The following is an 8,237-nucleotide window of genomic DNA, read 5'->3' as shown; positions in this document are numbered from 1 at the left end:
GCCACCGTAACACAGCGCAGCAGGGGAGGCAGTGTCGGAGGGTGTCAACCATGTCTCTGTGATGCCCAGGAAAAAGAGATGACGAGAGGTAAAGAGGTCGTGGACAAAATGGAGCTTGTTGCAGACATAGCAGGCGTTCCAGAGTGCTCCAAAGAGAGGGAGCAGGGTGGGTGGTCATCAGCGGCACGGGTTTTACGTAGGAGAGGTTGCTGTAGTTTGCAGTTGGTTGGAAGCAATAGGAGGGGGTATTGGTGGGAGGTGTGAGCTGTTTGGGTCCAGGATAGGACTGGATAGGACTGTCGCCAGCAGTGAGGAGAAGCAGAGAAAGGGAGAGCAGGTGGGAGAAGGAGAGTGTCCGGCTTGTTTTATGTTTTGGTAGGATAGCTCTGAGTTTGAGGAGCAGGTCTGCAGATGAGGTCAGGTTGGGAGGTAAGAGGGAAGGAGAGATGATTATTTGGTTAGAGGGTGCTGGGGTTTGAGGACAGCAAAGGAGAGTAAGGTTTAGTGGTGCCAAGAAACTAAGGGCGTATGTAAGCATAATGAAGGTTTAAGCGTGAATGAGAAAGAGAAAGAAAAGAGGATCATATCTCATTAGACTACCATTCACTGGTGTACACCACCATAATTATATCGAGTATAGACTGGGAAGGGAAAAGAGGAAAAGATGTGAATGGAAAATAAAATATAATGTTTATTGAAAATTACTTTATTTACTTATTTTCTAGACTTTATCAAGTAAGGCTGAGTTCACACGATGCGTATTTCATGCGTTTCCGCGGCGTTTTTGCAGTTGCGTAAACGCCACGGAAACGCATGAAAAACGCATGGTAGAAGGGAAGCAATGTTCCCCAATGGAAATCCGCATGTGCTGTGCCCATGATGCGGATTTTTCCGCAGCGTAAACGCTGCGCTCAAAAATCCGCAGCATGTCATTTAATCTTGCGTAAACGCGGCGTTTTCGCCGCCATTGACTTGCATTAGAACGCGCCAATACCGCAAGACTGCATCTGTACTTGTGTAGCACCCCGAGGACTCGGCTGCTACAGGGGTATTGCACCTCAAACCAGAGGTGTGGTATTCCACTCCCGGGTAAGGATGGAGTGTGGAACAGAGCTCAGATAGCTGCATGCACTACACTCACCCCATTTCCGGGGGACAGAACAACGGTACTCCCACCAGGTAGATGTGCAGGTACGACAGCGTCTGTCCCTGGCTGGAGTGGGGAGGAACATCCTAGTGGTATAGGAGCAGATAGGGGAGGGACTCTGGGCATAGGTAGGAGCCCATTGGGTGCTAGTCACCTGGGCTCGGGTGTCAGAGGGAGTATATAAGGTGGGCACCATCTTAAGACAGGGTTCAGTTCAGCCTGGAGGAGTTGTGAGAGGAGCTCAGCCAGAGAGGGCTGACAGGGAGCTGTGGCTCCGTCTGGGCCCAGCTCCAGAGCCAGGCCTGAAGCCGAGAGAGAGAGAGAGAAGGAAGAAGAGGAACACAGAGAAAGGCCCAGAGACGCAAGCATAGAGGGAACCCTGAGATCCCACGAGAGAACCAAAACGGGTGAAGGGTTGGCAGAGAAGGGTACCGGATCCCAAACTGGTGGAGGCCAATTATCCTTAGCCAGGAACCGGAGGTCGTGGTCAAGTTTTGGCACGACCCCTCACCACATCCACCAGGAAGGCACGCCACATAGGGTCAGGGAAACCGGAGAGAGGTTTTACCCCCATAAGGCCCGAGGAAGCCGGACAAAGGTGGGTCCCTGGTGGGGACGGCCAGTAGGAAGGAAGAGAGGGGAGCTCTGGACCACGCTCTGGAATTGCCTGGGAGTTGGCCGAGTCCCTGACCTGGTGGACGCAGCATGACTCGGGTGGTCCTACTGTGCACAAGGACCTGATAAAGAACTGTGAGTAAAGCTTTTGAAACTGCACTTCCCGCCTCCGTGTTCCGTCGTCACACCTGCACCATCGGCACTGGGACGCCCGCACCATCACTCCCATCATCATCTCTAGCATATCTGCCCTGAGGCCATACTCCTCCCGTGGGGAGTCATCTCATTCTCAGCTGCACAAACAACACCGGCCTCAGCGGTCTGCCGTGCAGCGGCGGTTTCGTAACCGCAATCCACGGGTGGCGTAGTCGAACATTCTAACATCTACTGCTAAATACTGCCACTCAGTTTGACTCCCTGGGCACGGACCGGGTCACCGCCACGAGACTACTACCCCCATCTGATCCGGCTCCGGGTAAGCCCCCGTGCGCGCGATGCCGCACGACACAGGCCCAGGGGCGCGTCAACTTTGGTGTAGTCGGCAGGATTACGTGCCCGCAACCACCGGGTACTGCGTGCCTGAAGAAAAGTTCACATTTACCTCAAAAAGGAGTCTCCCGCCAATTCCGGAGGGTTCCCGCCATCGGACGCCATCTCGGATCGTTTCCCGCCGTTTGCCCGCCATCTGCAGCCTTTTCCCGCCATCCACGGAGTTTCCCGCCATAAGGAGACGATTCCCGCCATCTGAGACGATTTCCCGCCCTGGCAGAGCGGACTCCATTATGGGCGTGCCAGAGGGTGGCAAGAAGCCACCTCCCATCGTGGGCCAGGTCCAAGAATGGCGCCAAAAGCGGAAACCGCCCCCGCCAGCAGAGACTGCAATGATAGAAATGTCCATCAGCGTGAGGGGGCTGCCCCTGGAACTGACTGTCACCAAGTTGCCCCGGGACCACCCTCAATGGGGGCGGATACCGAACAAAAGAGAGAAGATGGGTGCGGCCTGGAGGAGTCTGGACAGATTGCACCCGGAGATGGAGGAAGAGTCGATCAGCACCGACCCTGTGGTCCGGAACCTGTTGCAGGCTGCCACCCCAGAAGGCCTGGTGGAGATCCTGGCACAGCTCCCCAGAGATCGGGAGCGTGCACAGACCGCGCTGGAGGCCTTGGCCCGGAAGATGGCCCGGGTACAGCAAGAAGCGCTGGCCGAGTGGAGAAGAGAGATGGTCCAGCAGGCTGGAACCCGCCAGCAGAGGACGCCACCCGCAACGTGGAGCATGTCTGCCCCTGAGGATGGTGCAGGAGGGACGAAGGCCGGAGACGACGCCGCGGAGGGAGCCGCAGGGATGGAAGCAGGTAATGGGGACGTCATCACCCCGTGCCCAGTAGCCGCAAGCCTGCCCCAGTTCCCCGTCGCAGAGCCCGAAGTTCCACTCACCGCGCCCGTTGCTGCACCGCCGCTGCTCCCGACTAGGCCTCAAGCGGAAGGAGCCGCGGTCGCGCCCTCTGTTACGCCACGCCCCTTGACCCAAAGCGCGGCAAAAGAGGAAGTACCCCCGGCCTGGTCGCAGGGCCGAGTACCCCCGGGCGCCGCAGTCTCCACAGCGCCCTCTACCTCCACAGTGCCACCGGCCTGGTCGCAAGGCCTAGGGAATCCGGGCGCTGCAGCCCCTCCAGCGCCCTCATTCCCAAAGGTGCCATACCTGGATCCAAAGAGGATGCCCACGTCCTGGACGCAAGGACGAGTACCTCCGGGCGCCGCTGCCCCCACAGCGTCCTCAATTTCCACAGTGCTGCCCCTGGGTGAAGATCTGTTTGCGCAGCATACTTGCCCGGATGGACAGCCCTTCGTGTGGCCGCCGGAGTACGTAAACCCCCGACTCCGGAAGGAATGGCCCCTGTGTGAGCCTCTGATCCCGGCTCCGGCACCCGCCAACATTGTCCCGCTCCCATTGGAAGAGGCCCAATTTGCATGGGACCCCACCGGTGAAAACCTCATGGGGTTCACCCAAGAGACCCGGGCGGCCGCAGCCCAGCGTGAGGAGTGTTGCCGTCAACAGCTGGAGGTCTTTGGGAGAGAACGGCGAGAGAGGCGGATCCGCGAGGAACAACTGCAGGTCCAAAGCGCGGAGCAGAAACGCCGGGCCCGACGAAACCCCCGTACGGCCCACGGTCCCCGCGCCACCGGGACTGTGATAAAGTTTCAACTAGAGAACGGCTGGGGCTTTATCCGGGATCACCGAACCCCCGGCGACGTCTTTGTTACCCGCAGGGATGTCGAGAGCCACCTACCGGAGGGACACCGTGGACGTGATCTCTACCCGGGTGACGTGGTCACCTTCACCCGGCACCAGTGTGCCAAGGGACCGTACGCCCTTCACGTACACCGGTTAACCGAGGAGGAGCTGCAGTACGAGGAAAGCCAAAAGGACCCGGACGGGTCTGAAGACTACCCTCAGGAGGGAGCACAGAGAGGACATAGCTACTGAAGGGAAGTAGCATGAACAAAGAACTGTATATAGTTACCCGTCGGGGTACCTAAGTTGCTGCTAATCGGAGTGTGGTCCCCGTTGGGACTAGTATGGAACTATTAAAGAACTGTTACCTGTGTGCCCCTAATCCCTTACCAGGCTGAGGACTGTGAGCAGCCATTCCCCTGTTACCACTGGCCGAGGACTGAGAGCGGCCATACCCTGTAAATAGTTGCGCTTCCTTAAGCGTCCCCTTCTGGTTTTATAAGAAACTGTTTTTCTCTAGTGACTGTTGCACCTTACCTGGTCACAAGTTGCACCGTGGCCAGAGGATCAAGAACGTTTTATATGGAAAAAGTTTTATATTGCAAGTTTACGCTGCTAAAATAATAATGTTTTCGTAATGTTTATACCTGTAACGTTCTAAGAGAAAAGTAACTCCCATAAAGGGATGAGTTTAGTTAATGTTTTATATGTTAGTGTATATTTTAAAATTTTGTATGTTTTATTATGTTTTGCTCTTTTCCAGCCCGAGGACGTGCTGTGGTTTACCGGGGGGGAATGTAGCACCCCGAAGACTCGGCTGCTACAGGGGTATTGCACCTCAAACCAGAGGTGTGGTATTCCACTCCCGGGTAAGGATGGAGTGTGGAACAGAGATCAGATAGCTGCATGCACTACACTCACCCCATTTCCGGGGGACAGAACAACGGTACTCCCACCAGGTAGATGTGCAGGTGCGACAGCGTCTGTCCCTGGCTGGAGTGGGGAGGAACATCCTAGTGGTGTAGGAGCAGATAGGGGAGGGACTCTGGGCATAGGTAGGAGCCCATTGGGTGCTAGTCACCTGGGCTCGGGTGTCAGAGGGAGTATATAAGGTGGGCACCATCTTAAGACAGGGTTCAGTTCAGCCTGGAGGAGTTGTGAGAGGAGCTCAGCCAGAGAGGGCTGACAGGGAGCTGTGGCTCCGTCTGGGCCCAGCTCCAGAGCCAGGCCTGAAGCCGAGAGAGAGAGAGAGAGAAGGAAGAAGAGGAACACAGAGAAAGGCCCAGAGACGCAAGCATAGAGGGAACCCTGAGATCCCACGAGAGAACCAAAACGGGTGAAGGGTTGGCAGAGAAGGGTACCGGATCCCAAACTGGTGGAGGCCAATTATCCTTAGCCAGGAACCGGAGGTCGTGGTCAAGTTTTGGCACGACCCCTCACCACATCCACCAGGAAGGCACGCCACATAGGGTCAGGGAAACCGGAGAGAGGTTTTACCCCCATAAGGCCCGAGGAAGCCGGACAAAGGTGGGTCCCTGGTGGGGACGGCCAGTAGGAAGGAAGAGAGGGGAGCTCTGGACCACGCTCTGGAATTGCCTGGGAGTTGGCCGAGTCCCTGACCTGGTGGACGCAGCATGACTCGGGTGGTCCTACTGTGCACAAGGACCTGATAAAGAACTGTGAGTAAAGCTTTTGAAACTGCACTTCCCGCCTCCGTGTTCCGTCGTCACACCTGCACCATCGGCACTGGGACGCCCGCACCATCACTCCCATCATCATCTCTAGCATATCTGCCCTGAGGCCATACTCCTCCCGTGGGGAGTCATCTCATTCTCAGCTGCACAAACAACACCGGCCTCAGCGGTCTGCCGTGCAGCGGCGGTTTCGTAACCGCAATCCACGGGTGGCGTAGTCGAACATTCTAACATCTACTGCTAAATACTGCCACTCAGTTTGACTCCCTGGGCACGGACCGGGTCACCGCCACGAGACTACTACCCCCATCTGATCCGGCTCCGGGTAAGCCCCCGTGCGCGCGATGCCGCACGACACAGGCCCAGGGGCGCGTCAACTTTGGTGTAGTCGGCAGGATTACGTGCCCGCAACCACCGGGTACTGCGTGCCTGAAGAAAAGTTCACATTTACCTCAAAAAGGAGTCTCCCGCCAATTCCGGAGGGTTCCCGCCATCGGACGCCATCTCGGATCGTTTCCCGCCGTTTGCCCGCCATCTGCAGCCTTTTCCCGCCATCCACGGAGTTTCCCGCCATAAGGAGACGATTCCCGCCATCTGAGACGATTTCCCGCCCTGGCAGAGCGGACTCCATTATGGGCGTGCCAGAGGGTGGCAAGAAGCCACCTCCCATCGTGGGCCAGGTCCAAGAATGGCGCCAAAAGCGGAAACCGCCCCCGCCAGCAGAGACTGCAATGATAGAAATGTCCATCAGCGTGAGGGGGCTGCCCCTGGAACTGACTGTCACCAAGTTGCCCCGGGACCACCCTCAATGGGGGCGGATACCGAACAAAAGAGAGAAGATGGGTGCGGCCTGGAGGAGTCTGGACAGATTGCACCCGGAGATGGAGGAAGAGTCGATCAGCACCGACCCTGTGGTCCGGAACCTGTTGCAGGCTGCCACCCCAGAAGGCCTGGTGGAGATCCTGGCACAGCTCCCCAGAGATCGGGAGCGTGCACAGACCGCGCTGGAGGCCTTGGCCCGGAAGATGGCCCGGGTACAGCAAGAAGCGCTGGCCGAGTGGAGAAGAGAGATGGTCCAGCAGGCTGGAACCCGCCAGCAGAGGACGCCACCCGCAACGTGGAGCATGTCTGCCCCTGAGGATGGTGCAGGAGGGACGAAGGCCGGAGACGACGCCGCGGAGGGAGCCGCAGGGATGGAAGCAGGTAATGGGGACGTCATCACCCCGTGCCCAGTAGCCGCAAGCCTGCCCCAGTTCCCCGTCGCAGAGCCCGAAGTTCCACTCACCGCGCCCGTTGCTGCACCGCCGCTGCTCCCGACTAGGCCTCAAGCGGAAGGAGCCGCGGTCGCGCCCTCTGTTACGCCACGCCCCTTGACCCAAAGCGCGGCAAAAGAGGAAGTACCCCCGGCCTGGTCGCAGGGCCGAGTACCCCCGGGCGCCGCAGTCTCCACAGCGCCCTCTACCTCCACAGTGCCACCGGCCTGGTCGCAAGGCCTAGGGAATCCGGGCGCTGCAGCCCCTCCAGCGCCCTCATTCCCAAAGGTGCCATACCTGGATCCAAAGAGGATGCCCACGTCCTGGACGCAAGGACGAGTACCTCCGGGCGCCGCTGCCCCCACAGCGTCCTCAATTTCCACAGTGCTGCCCCTGGGTGAAGATCTGTTTGCGCAGCATACTTGCCCGGATGGACAGCCCTTCGTGTGGCCGCCGGAGTACGTAAACCCCCGACTCCGGAAGGAATGGCCCCTGTGTGAGCCTCTGATCCCGGCTCCGGCACCCGCCAACATTGTCCCGCTCCCATTGGAAGAGGCCCAATTTGCATGGGACCCCACCGGTGAAAACCTCATGGGGTTCACCCAAGAGACCCGGGCGGCCGCAGCCCAGCGTGAGGAGTGTTGCCGTCAACAGCTGGAGGTCTTTGGGAGAGAACGGCGAGAGAGGCGGATCCGCGAGGAACAACTGCAGGTCCAAAGCGCGGAGCAGAAACGCCGGGCCCGACGAAACCCCCGTACGGCCCACGGTCCCCGCGCCACCGGGACTGTGATAAAGTTTCAACTAGAGAACGGCTGGGGCTTTATCCGGGATCACCGAACCCCCGGCGACGTCTTTGTTACCCGCAGGGATGTCGAGAGCCACCTACCGGAGGGACACCGTGGACGTGATCTCTACCCGGGTGACGTGGTCACCTTCACCCGGCACCAGTGTGCCAAGGGACCGTACGCCCTTCACGTACACCGGTTAACCGAGGAGGAGCTGCAGTACGAGGAAAGCCAAAAGGACCCGGACGGGTCTGAAGACTACCCTCAGGAGGGAGCACAGAGAGGACATAGCTACTGAAGGGAAGTAGCATGAACAAAGAACTGTATATAGTTACCCGTCGGGGTACCTAAGTTGCTGCTAATCGGAGTGTGGTCCCCGTTGGGACTAGTATGGAACTATTAAAGAACTGTTACCTGTGTGCCCCTAATCCCTTACCAGGCTGAGGACTGTGAGCAGCCATTCCCCTGTTACCACTGGCCGAGGACTGAGAGCGGCCATACCCTGTAAA

This window comes from Phyllobates terribilis, unplaced genomic scaffold, assembly GCF_046119375.1.
Source record: "Phyllobates terribilis strain yellow unplaced genomic scaffold, ASM4611937v1 Scaffold_518__1_contigs__length_1237376, whole genome shotgun sequence".
Taxonomy (NCBI): domain Eukaryota; kingdom Metazoa; phylum Chordata; class Amphibia; order Anura; family Dendrobatidae; genus Phyllobates; species Phyllobates terribilis.
Note: the sequence above shows the minus strand (reverse complement) of the source record.